The sequence below is a fragment of the Rhagoletis pomonella genome, unplaced genomic scaffold, assembly GCF_013731165.1.
Source record: "Rhagoletis pomonella isolate Grant_MI unplaced genomic scaffold, Rhpom_1.0 Rhpom_scaffold_00102, whole genome shotgun sequence".
NCBI classification, from domain to species: domain Eukaryota; kingdom Metazoa; phylum Arthropoda; class Insecta; order Diptera; family Tephritidae; genus Rhagoletis; species Rhagoletis pomonella.
Genome location: NW_023458656.1, coordinates 132,462 through 142,214, shown reverse-complemented (window position 1 = coordinate 142,214; position 9,753 = coordinate 132,462).

The following is a 9,753-nucleotide window of genomic DNA, read 5'->3' as shown; positions in this document are numbered from 1 at the left end:
TTTTTGGACTGTTTTAATCAAAACTACTGCACGGCCACGACCATGGATAGTTTTCCAGCTCTATATCAAAGCGTCACTGTCACTGCCACTCTGGAAATACGGTGAAAATTTCTTATTCAATGTTGCCTGATTATAAAAATGGAGTGATATGATAATCGCAAAAGAAAATAAACTTCCGTCTATATAGCCACGTCAAATTTGCACATTATTATAGTAAAATTGAATAGCCTATAAACCCGCATACTGAATAAAAAGTTTAAAGTTTTGATGAAAATTCGTGAAACGTTCCTTAATTTTGTATAGAGCATATATGGTTTATGTAAAAAAATAGCAGCAAAATCTTAGCTTGCAAAACATTGTTAATATTTAAAAGGAAGAGGTGTAGGCATATACATACATATAAGTACACAGGCAAGTATGTGGTTGTTCACACTTGCCTGGTTATGGTAGTGTATTTTTGGCTAATTTCACTCCGCACGAAAATTATAACACGGCAACGCTGCGGCTGACTATGGTCTTTACTATTGCGCCTAATACTATGCCGCAAATTTATGGGTCGATTAGCTGGCAACGCAACTGGAAAGTAAATGTTTATTACGAATGGCAACTATCGTTAGTTGCTGTAGAGTTATCGATAATCGAAATTTGGCAGTTAGACAACCAGCAAGCGGCTGTAAACAAGCTGTGCGAGTAAAATTAAATTAATTTAGTATTTTGCCGGCTCCAGGTCATTTTTAAAAATTTTATGAAAACACAAGTTTTTTTGGTGTTTGTTTCCGATATATTTCGACGTAAAATATAAAATATACGTAAAAACAAATTTCAAAACAATAATTAAAAACAAAATGCATACATACATTAATTTACACGTCCGCACTGTTTGACGTGGAGTTTGGTACTGTCGATATGTTTGTAAGCAACAGTGTTGCCGCGAATCGTTTTTAGTGGTAGCCAAATACCTTTAAAAAAGGGCTAAAAAGGAGCTAAAAAGTCGTTGTGACTAAAAATGAGAGCTAAATTCTTTTACTTACATATACATATATAAGTATACAAACAACGTAAACATTTTCAATAAGTAATGGTATAGAAAACAATGAACTCTGGAAAAAGCTAATATTTTATCAAACCAAAAACCTGTATAAAAGGGGAAATATACGACACCAGTTTGCTGGCTCCATCAAGTGATTGATGACCATCAGGCTCGAAGCATATAACTTACCAGCATGCTGGTACAATATTTATTTCTTTTCGAATGTGGTCGAAGAGAGAAGGAAATGATTAGAGCCGAAATTTCATAATTTTTCTACCATTTTGTTAAACATTGTTTTTTTTTTATTCACAACTGCAATATCGGAAACTTAATCTTCCACACGGCTTTGCCCCATATAGTGAAAGAAATTTCCGCCAAAATACTTTTTACTTAGAAAATTTAGCTAATTTCATCACTCACACCACCAGCATGTTGGTACAATCATAAAATGTTCAAATAGTTTTTGAAGTCGCACCAGCAGCTGGTAAAATCACACCACAAGAACATACAAGGTCAATCGACTTGATGGGCCATTTAACAAATTAAGCATATTAAGGGCCGTAAACTTATCTATTTTAAAATATAGTTAAATCGTTAATAGATAAGTTAACACTTTTACAGTATGAATGTATAAAAACATAAGGAACATACAATACATATATGCATATACATTATAGTGGTTCATAAAAACACTATTTTTGGAAATTCATAAACGCTACATCAGAATATTGTTCTTTGTGATGAAAAGAGAGACACGTGTTTTTTTATTTTGAAAAAAAGGTTTTCTTAGAGGTCGCGCTGGCGGGTTTTTTTTATAAAAACGCAGTTGCTCTCAACTTCTTTATTGTTTTGACATGTTAAAATTCAGCTAAAAATTTGGTTTTTACATATAATTACTCTGGTATTATTGGGGAACTTTCCCTTAATTACACACCTGTCTTGGACAATTCGAATGGGTCTAGTTCCCGAAAATATGCTCTCAAAAAGATACTAGTAAAATTAAAACGTTGATACTGAACGATTTACACATTGTCATGGGTTGGAACTTGTTACCAGGGGGTTTCTGGGGTTGCTTATTAGGAATCAGTGGATGGTGGATCCAAAATGGCGACCAACTTTTAAAAACTCATTGGGTTTGGCCATTTTGAATTTTGAAAATCTGACATCAGATTCGTAATCAGCAACCCCAGAAACCCACTGGAGACGTGTTTTAACCCTTGACAATGTTTAAAACGTTCAGTATCAACGTTTTAATTTTAGTACTTTTTTTAATTTGATCGCCATATTGGATACGCCATTTTGAATTAAAAAAAATTGACTTCAGATTCGTAATCGGCGACCACAAAACTCTCGAGGTCCGGGTTTCGAACAAATCCAATAATTTTTTTAAAAATGGACCGCCATTTTGGATCCGCAATTTTGAATTTCGAAAAACTGACTTCAGACTCCTAATAAGCATCCACAGAAACCCCCTGGTAACAAGTTCTAACCCATGACAACGCGTAAATCGTACAGTATCAACGTTTAAATTTTACTAGTCTCTTTTCGAGAGCACATTTTCGGGCACTAGGCCCATTCTAACTGTCCAAGATAGGTATGTAATTAAGGGAATGTTCCCCAATAATACCAGAGTAATTATATGTAAAAAACAAATTTTTAGCTGCATTTTAACATGTCAAGAAAATAAAAAAATTGCGAACATCAGCGTTTTTATAAAAAAACTGTTTTTTTCAAAATAAAAAAACACGTTTCTCCTTTTTTCATCACGAATAACAATAATTTGAGGAAGCGTTTATGAGTTTCCAAAAAAAAAAATTTTTGAACCACTCTAATATACATATATCAGTCTTTCTTAGTTTAAAAATTCATCTCTTACATAAATGAAAAAAATGTCATCAAATTAAGCATATACAACTTTTTCATGCCAAGTATGAATAAATTCTCCAAAGGGCTAGGGGCAATTTTAAATTTATGTGGACAAAAAAAGTATGTGGTAGCTAAATCTAGACACCAAAAGGCTAAAACGGCAACACTGGTAAGCAAGTGTCTGTACAAGTGAGAGCAGTTTTCAGTGTCCGTTTTGTAGTTCAGTCTTATGTTTACCCAAGAATGATAGAATACAAGATTGCGCCGATCAGAGAGTATTTTTTGAGAATAACTTTTGCGTGACGTCACACTGGTGCAACTGCGAGAGAGAAATGCCAAAACGTGAGCAAGAATGGAAGAAGAAGAAAAAATGTTGCAAGGAAAATGTAAACAAGTTGCACCAGTGTGACGTCATGCAAACAACGATTCTGTCAAATTCGTTAAGAGAGGAATAGCGGTCCGAGATCGGCGCAACATTTGTATTCTCTCAATCGTGATGTTTACCGGTGTGTTTATTATATGTAAAATTTCTAAGGGAAAGCGCCTATTATAGTGTTGTTCTTGCTGTAGAATCGCAGCGTCGTTGAAATTCGGTGAGTGGCCACTAGCTGCACAGTGGGCCATGAGTGCCGTTTTTTTTATATTTGTAAGCTGACATTGTTTCAAGTCCGATTTGTGTTGTGCTAATCTAGTTTTTAATTTTGATTTTGTGATTCCTACATATATGCCGTTACATAACTCGTTGTTTTTACCTTTACAAGGGATTTTATAAATAACATTACTTTTTTCCAATTCGGGTATTTTTGACTTCGTTTTATTAAATATGTTTTTTAATGTATTTGTAGGTTTGTGGGTAATTTTTATTTTATCTTTGTTGTAGCAGTCTGATTTAGTCAGGCGCTCTGACAGATGAGGTACATAAGTTACTGATTTAAATATTGTAGGATATTCTGATCTATGTTTACTGAATTGCGATTTAGATCTTAATAATGTGCTTATGATATTATCCGTTGTTTTTTAATAATGATCGAATCTGTTTCTCCATCTCTTTGTGGTAAGTTTCGTCCGATATCTCCAACATTCGTCGTATACAGCCCATTGCTGTATTCATTATCATCGATTTGGGAGGTTTAGAATTAAAATTGATGATTCGTTCTGTTGATGTTGGTTTCTTATACCACCTTAACTTTAATTGGTTTCCTTATCTGATTATAACGGAGTCTAGATAAGCTAATTTTCCGTTGTCCTCTAATTCTATTTTAAATTTTATATTCCTATGAAAAGAATTCAGTGCGTCAAGTGTGCTTTGTACCTCATTTTCATTTATTATGGCAAAAAAATCATCCATATACATATTTCGTTAGTAATTTTAGTGGTCGCCCTAGGTCTTTAAGGGCTTGTAAATTTCTTTCCTCTTTTTCTTTAGCATCACTGACTTCAAATTGACAAAAAATTATATATTTGAAGTTAAGTTATATTGTGCTTTCATACGAAACACGTATTTCATTGTAGCACTGATCCAAAACTTTTCGTGTAAAATCTTGTAAAAACAGCAAAATTACTCTCTGAAGTGAGAGTAAAAAGTGAGTGACAACAAAAAGTACGGGAACAAAAAAAGCATTTTTCCTGTAAAAACGTCAACCAGTGCTCGCTTGACAATTTTCATGATTTTACCAGAAGAAAAAGTACGGGTAAAATCTTACAACTTCCCTATTTACACAACTCTCCAAAAATCGCCCTCATTTACATGATTTTGGAGGAATTTAGAGTACGGAATCATTTTTCCTGTAACTTCTTGCAAGTTCGTGTAAAAACCTGTAAGTTCATGGAGTACTGGATCAGAGCTTGTTTTTCTATCAGCACTATACATATACACCCCTATTCTGCAACACTTTCGTATTCGGATTTTGCTACTAATCGTAGAAATGGTATGCTGCAATCCGAATCGTATTTTCGAAATTCGTAACAATGGCATGCCTGAAAACGAGCGAGTAAGAAATTGACAGCTATTTTGCGTAATTTTGTACGAAAACAATTTTGTGTCGGTAGCGAGATAAAAATTAAGCAAAAAAATGTAAGTCGATGTGATTTTGGAGAAAATATTAGTGGTGTTCTCTAAACAGATAAATTTGCATTTCGCATGTCCACATATTTTTATCCACTGCTTTATATGAACGATCAAAAAATAATGTTTGATGCCCCTTATTGAGAAACTTGGGTACGATTTAGTTATTTGTACAATGGGTTTAGGTTTTTGTGTCCAAGAGCGTGACCCTAATCTAAAAACTTGAACATACGCGTGTAATCAAAGGATTAAAATTTAAATTAAGACAAATGTTTCAAATTTCCGAGCACTAGTTTATTAATAAATTTGGTTTTAACTATGCACTTTTTTGTAAATTTCGATATGGGTTCTGCGTTCTGGATGGCGTAGCAACACAGATAAGAGAATTCTACATATTAAGGGTTATAATCTCAAAGCGCGGCTGAAGGCAGAAGCAAGCGCTACAGGTGGTGAACCTAACCAAATGCATATTTGCAATGACTTGCAAGAAGCTGTTATTGCATTAACTGGATTGATTACCAGTTCTTCAGGTATAACAGGAGTTATAGCTTGTGGTTCAACAATTAAAGCAGAAGCTCACATACATAGATGCGTCCATGGTAACTATGCTCTACTGCTCCGGATAGCTTTGTGAATTCATTTCCATAACCCGCTCTTACTCCGAAGCTATAACTGCAAGTGCAATAGAATCCATTTTCTTCAAATAAGTAAAATCAAACAATTTTCCTATAAATAAGCACTTGATGAGTGTTTTTTTTAATTCCTTTCCACTTTTTTCCCTTCATACAGCTGACTTCGAAAAAAAACTGATAGCTGGCAATGATGCACATGTATCCGCACGGGTTGCAGCCTGTCGATTTTTCGTTTTTCGTAACGTAGCTACGAATTACGAATTACGAAAATTTGGGTGATAAAAATCTCTGGAGCAGTACGGACTCCATTGAAAAACTGGGTTCTTTGTATTGTGTGATTAATTCCGAGTTTCTTTTTAATAATTTAACAATGCATAATTTACATATGAATGTATGTATGTGTTTTGGAGTTAATATGGTTTATATTAAGTCCTGGACGTGTCGCGGCTTATTTGTGAGCACTTTTATGTCTATTGCTGCAAGAATGATAGAATACAAGATTGCGCCAATCGAGCTGAGAGCAACTGGCCGTGACGTCAAAATATACCAGAATGAGAGAGGAAGACAAACTCGACAAGAAAAAGAAGTAGCATCAAACAAAAGACAATATTGTCAAGTTTTGAATTTGAAAAAGCACCAAATTTTTATTGGTGTATTTTATGGACTTTATATAAATACATAATTTTATTGTAAGGATGTCAATTCAAATTAATAAAAATCAATGTTTCTTGCACAACGGTCGATTTCTTCTGGCATGATTGAAGGTGCTGCACATATTTCGTTGTCGCTTATGATTGTCACTGTGCCATGATTTTGTTTAAATTTTTGTAAAATTGTTTATCACACTTACGATTGCTATAAATTTTGCTTCAATTTTTTTTAGATTTTCTAATTTGAAGTCTTCAAACTAAAAACAAAAGCACCAAGCACAAAACTCAAACATTTTTGCGTTTTGAATACCCACTAAATTTGGTGCGAAAAGCATCAAGTTGGCAACAGTGAATGTAAACAAAAGTATATTACGACGTCAGCGATTGGGTGGATGCTGTCAAATCGACGAAGAGAGGGTTAGCGGTCCGCGAATGGCGCGACCTTTATTTTCTGGATCGTGCGTACACGCGGCGCTTACGCTCTTTTAGCACCTGCTTACTCTCTGCCCTTGCCTGGTGATGAGAGACAGTAATGGGCACCGCTCTCCAGAATAGTGTAGGCAATCGATTATTAGCCTACACAGTTGTGATAAGAAGCGCTTTTGTCTGTTTTGAGAGTGACTCACACACTCGAAGATGTGATCTGGTCAGTTAGGGCTGTCAGACGTATGATATATATTTGTTTTTCAGGGCTACCAGAAGTGTGGTGGGGTTTGTACATCCCCAAAGAATTGTCTGTAAATAATCTTCTACACACATTTGACCACTGCAATGCAGCCGTTTTAGGAATGCGATTTTACAAGTCAAGCTACACTGCATTTGTTTCTTGGAAGCAGTGTTGCCAGAACTTTTTGGACGAACCGGCTAAATTGTCAAATAAAGCCGTCTAAAAACGGCTAAAATGTTTCAACTAAATTTCACATGTTTTATTTAAACAAATCACGAGTAAAAAGACTATTTCTTGGAGAGAAGTTACAAATTCGAGCCGGAAAAAATTTTGCCAGCAAGAATTTGCAATTAGGAAAAACATATGATTGTGGCACATGGTTGGATTTTTTGTCGACAATAATTTGAATAAACAAGTTCGTGAAATTTAAAAATTTACAAACTGGAGCGATTTTAAAATGAAAAATGTAAGTTAATACTTGTTTACTTAATTAATTTAGTTAATTCCAATGATTTGAAAGGTACTTGGCAAAAAAAAACTGTATTATTAATCGGAATGCAATCTCAACCAGAGTCGATATAGTAAACCCGACAAAGAAATTGAATCGTATGTTGAAGAAAGTCGGACTGACAAGATATATACACGTAGATCCTGTTTTTTGCCCCTCTGAAAGAATTTTAAAAATTCTATACAAATTTCTTTTGTTTGAAATGCAACCGTGGACACTAGCTGGCAGAAAAACTTGCAAATTTGCGTTCGTACAGAAAATTGCAAGTTTCTCTACATGAGAGAGAATTTGGGAGCATTTTTTCTTACTATCTGATATTTTGAGTGATAATTCCCGCTGGATTTTCGACGAACAAACCTATTGTCTTCCCTACAAGGCCTTTTCAGACTGACCGATTCTCAATACACTCAAATAGCAACCAATACACATAAAAAACGCTGCAAAAATTTCCCTTCAATTTTAAGACTGTAAAACAACGACCTTAAGTTAACATCAACCGAGGCCATATGTTGACAAGGGATGCAAAATCACAGTTACACAAAAGAACTGGTCAGATTTTTCAGAAATCCCTTCAATACTGATGTAAAATATGATGCCAAAAGACTGCAGATCTCCCATTTGGATGACCGGTCATATGACCGGCAGATGTCTCGTAGGATTCCCAGAGAGTTTTGCTTTACATAAAAATTTGTGCTCTTTTATTTTCATTTTGACTCACTTCAGTGTTGGTTCCTTTAATTCAAGTTGGCATTCGGTTTTTGGATTTTAAATATTCTCTCAGCAAAAAAGTTTGTTTAAAAAAATACATATGTGTACATAGTGCTTGAAAATATCAATTTTCCCCTTACCTTAAACCTTTGGGAGTGGGCAAAAATGATGGTTTGCAATTTAGGCAGAATTGAATATGCGCTATCTAGGAAGACAATATCTACATGTAATATTTATTCTGTTTGTTGGTATTATATTCAAACACAAACGCATCTTAAGTGTCTTAACAGTGAAACAATTTCTTATTTTCTAAGTTTGCGAATAAAACTTCACACTGAAAATTAAGACATTTATGACAAACATTTTATGAAGAAAATCCCTTCTACGTTTAAAATAAAAATAAGCGAAATCGGCCCAATATCATACAACCCTGCCTGACATGAAAATTTTCTGCACGGCTACTAGCCATTTCTAACAGATTTTGGGTCGCTTAGTCAAAAATGGAAACATATATATGTATGTACATATTTAAAATTCAAGAAAACAAGGCAAATAGAAAAATCGGCTAAAAACGGCTAATTTTTTTCTGCAAAACGGCTAACAAATCGGCTGCCGGCTAAATCGAAATTTCTCCGGCTGTTTGCTATCGCAACCGGCTAAATCTAGCCGGAAAACGGCTAAAATGGAAACACTGCTTGGAAGCGACAAGTCAAAAGGTTCTTGCACAAATTATAGTAGAGCTAAGGCTTGTATATGTTACCAAATTCCAGAACTGCAATACCTGCTCTTACTTCACCCAGGAAATTTCTATGTACGTTTACATACATATGTTTGTACTAATTTAGAAAGAAGCAAAAGCAAATCGAAAGCGTGTATCAAACTTCACTGCCGATGAAAAGGCTATATTAGGGCAACTAATAAAGAAGCCGCCTATTATAGAATCGAAGCATACGATTGGAAAATCAATTTTGAGAAAGAAAGAAGCTTGGGATTTGCTTCAAATTCTAATGGTTACAAGGTAAAATTATATGCGTTTTCGGCGGGTTAATTTGTACGGAACGAACTTTTCTAACAGACTCGGATTCTAGATTAAATTCAATTAAAGAAGTCAATTAGAGCATAGCCCTAAATTTCGAGTCCGCTACACTCTAAAAAAAAGCTATCTTCAATTAATGCTAAGTTAACACATAAGTAAGTAGTTCGTATTAAAAAAAATAACCTTCATAGCACTTCAGTAAATATAAAATGTAGATATTAGCTTAGTATTAATTAAAGATAGCTTATTTTAAAATTATGGGGGCTAGAAATTTGGAGCTATAATGGACTTTTTTCCTTGGAATTTAATGTAGAATACGAATGTGCTAGGAACGTTGTCGAAAAAATTTAGCCGACCTAATGCATATATTCAATTTATGAGACGCCTTAAGGTGGCCTCAAACAGATCCAATCAAAAATTTTACGATATGCCATCAAAACAAACCACTGCGGTGCTATACCGTATCGTATCTCACCTGTTTCAGAGCCTTTGCTTTTTATCGTTATCGCAAAAAATACGATATCGTATCGCACCGGTATTATCGCTGTTTACGCGGGGGTTTGGTAGATAACTGACGCTCTGGTGTCCCAG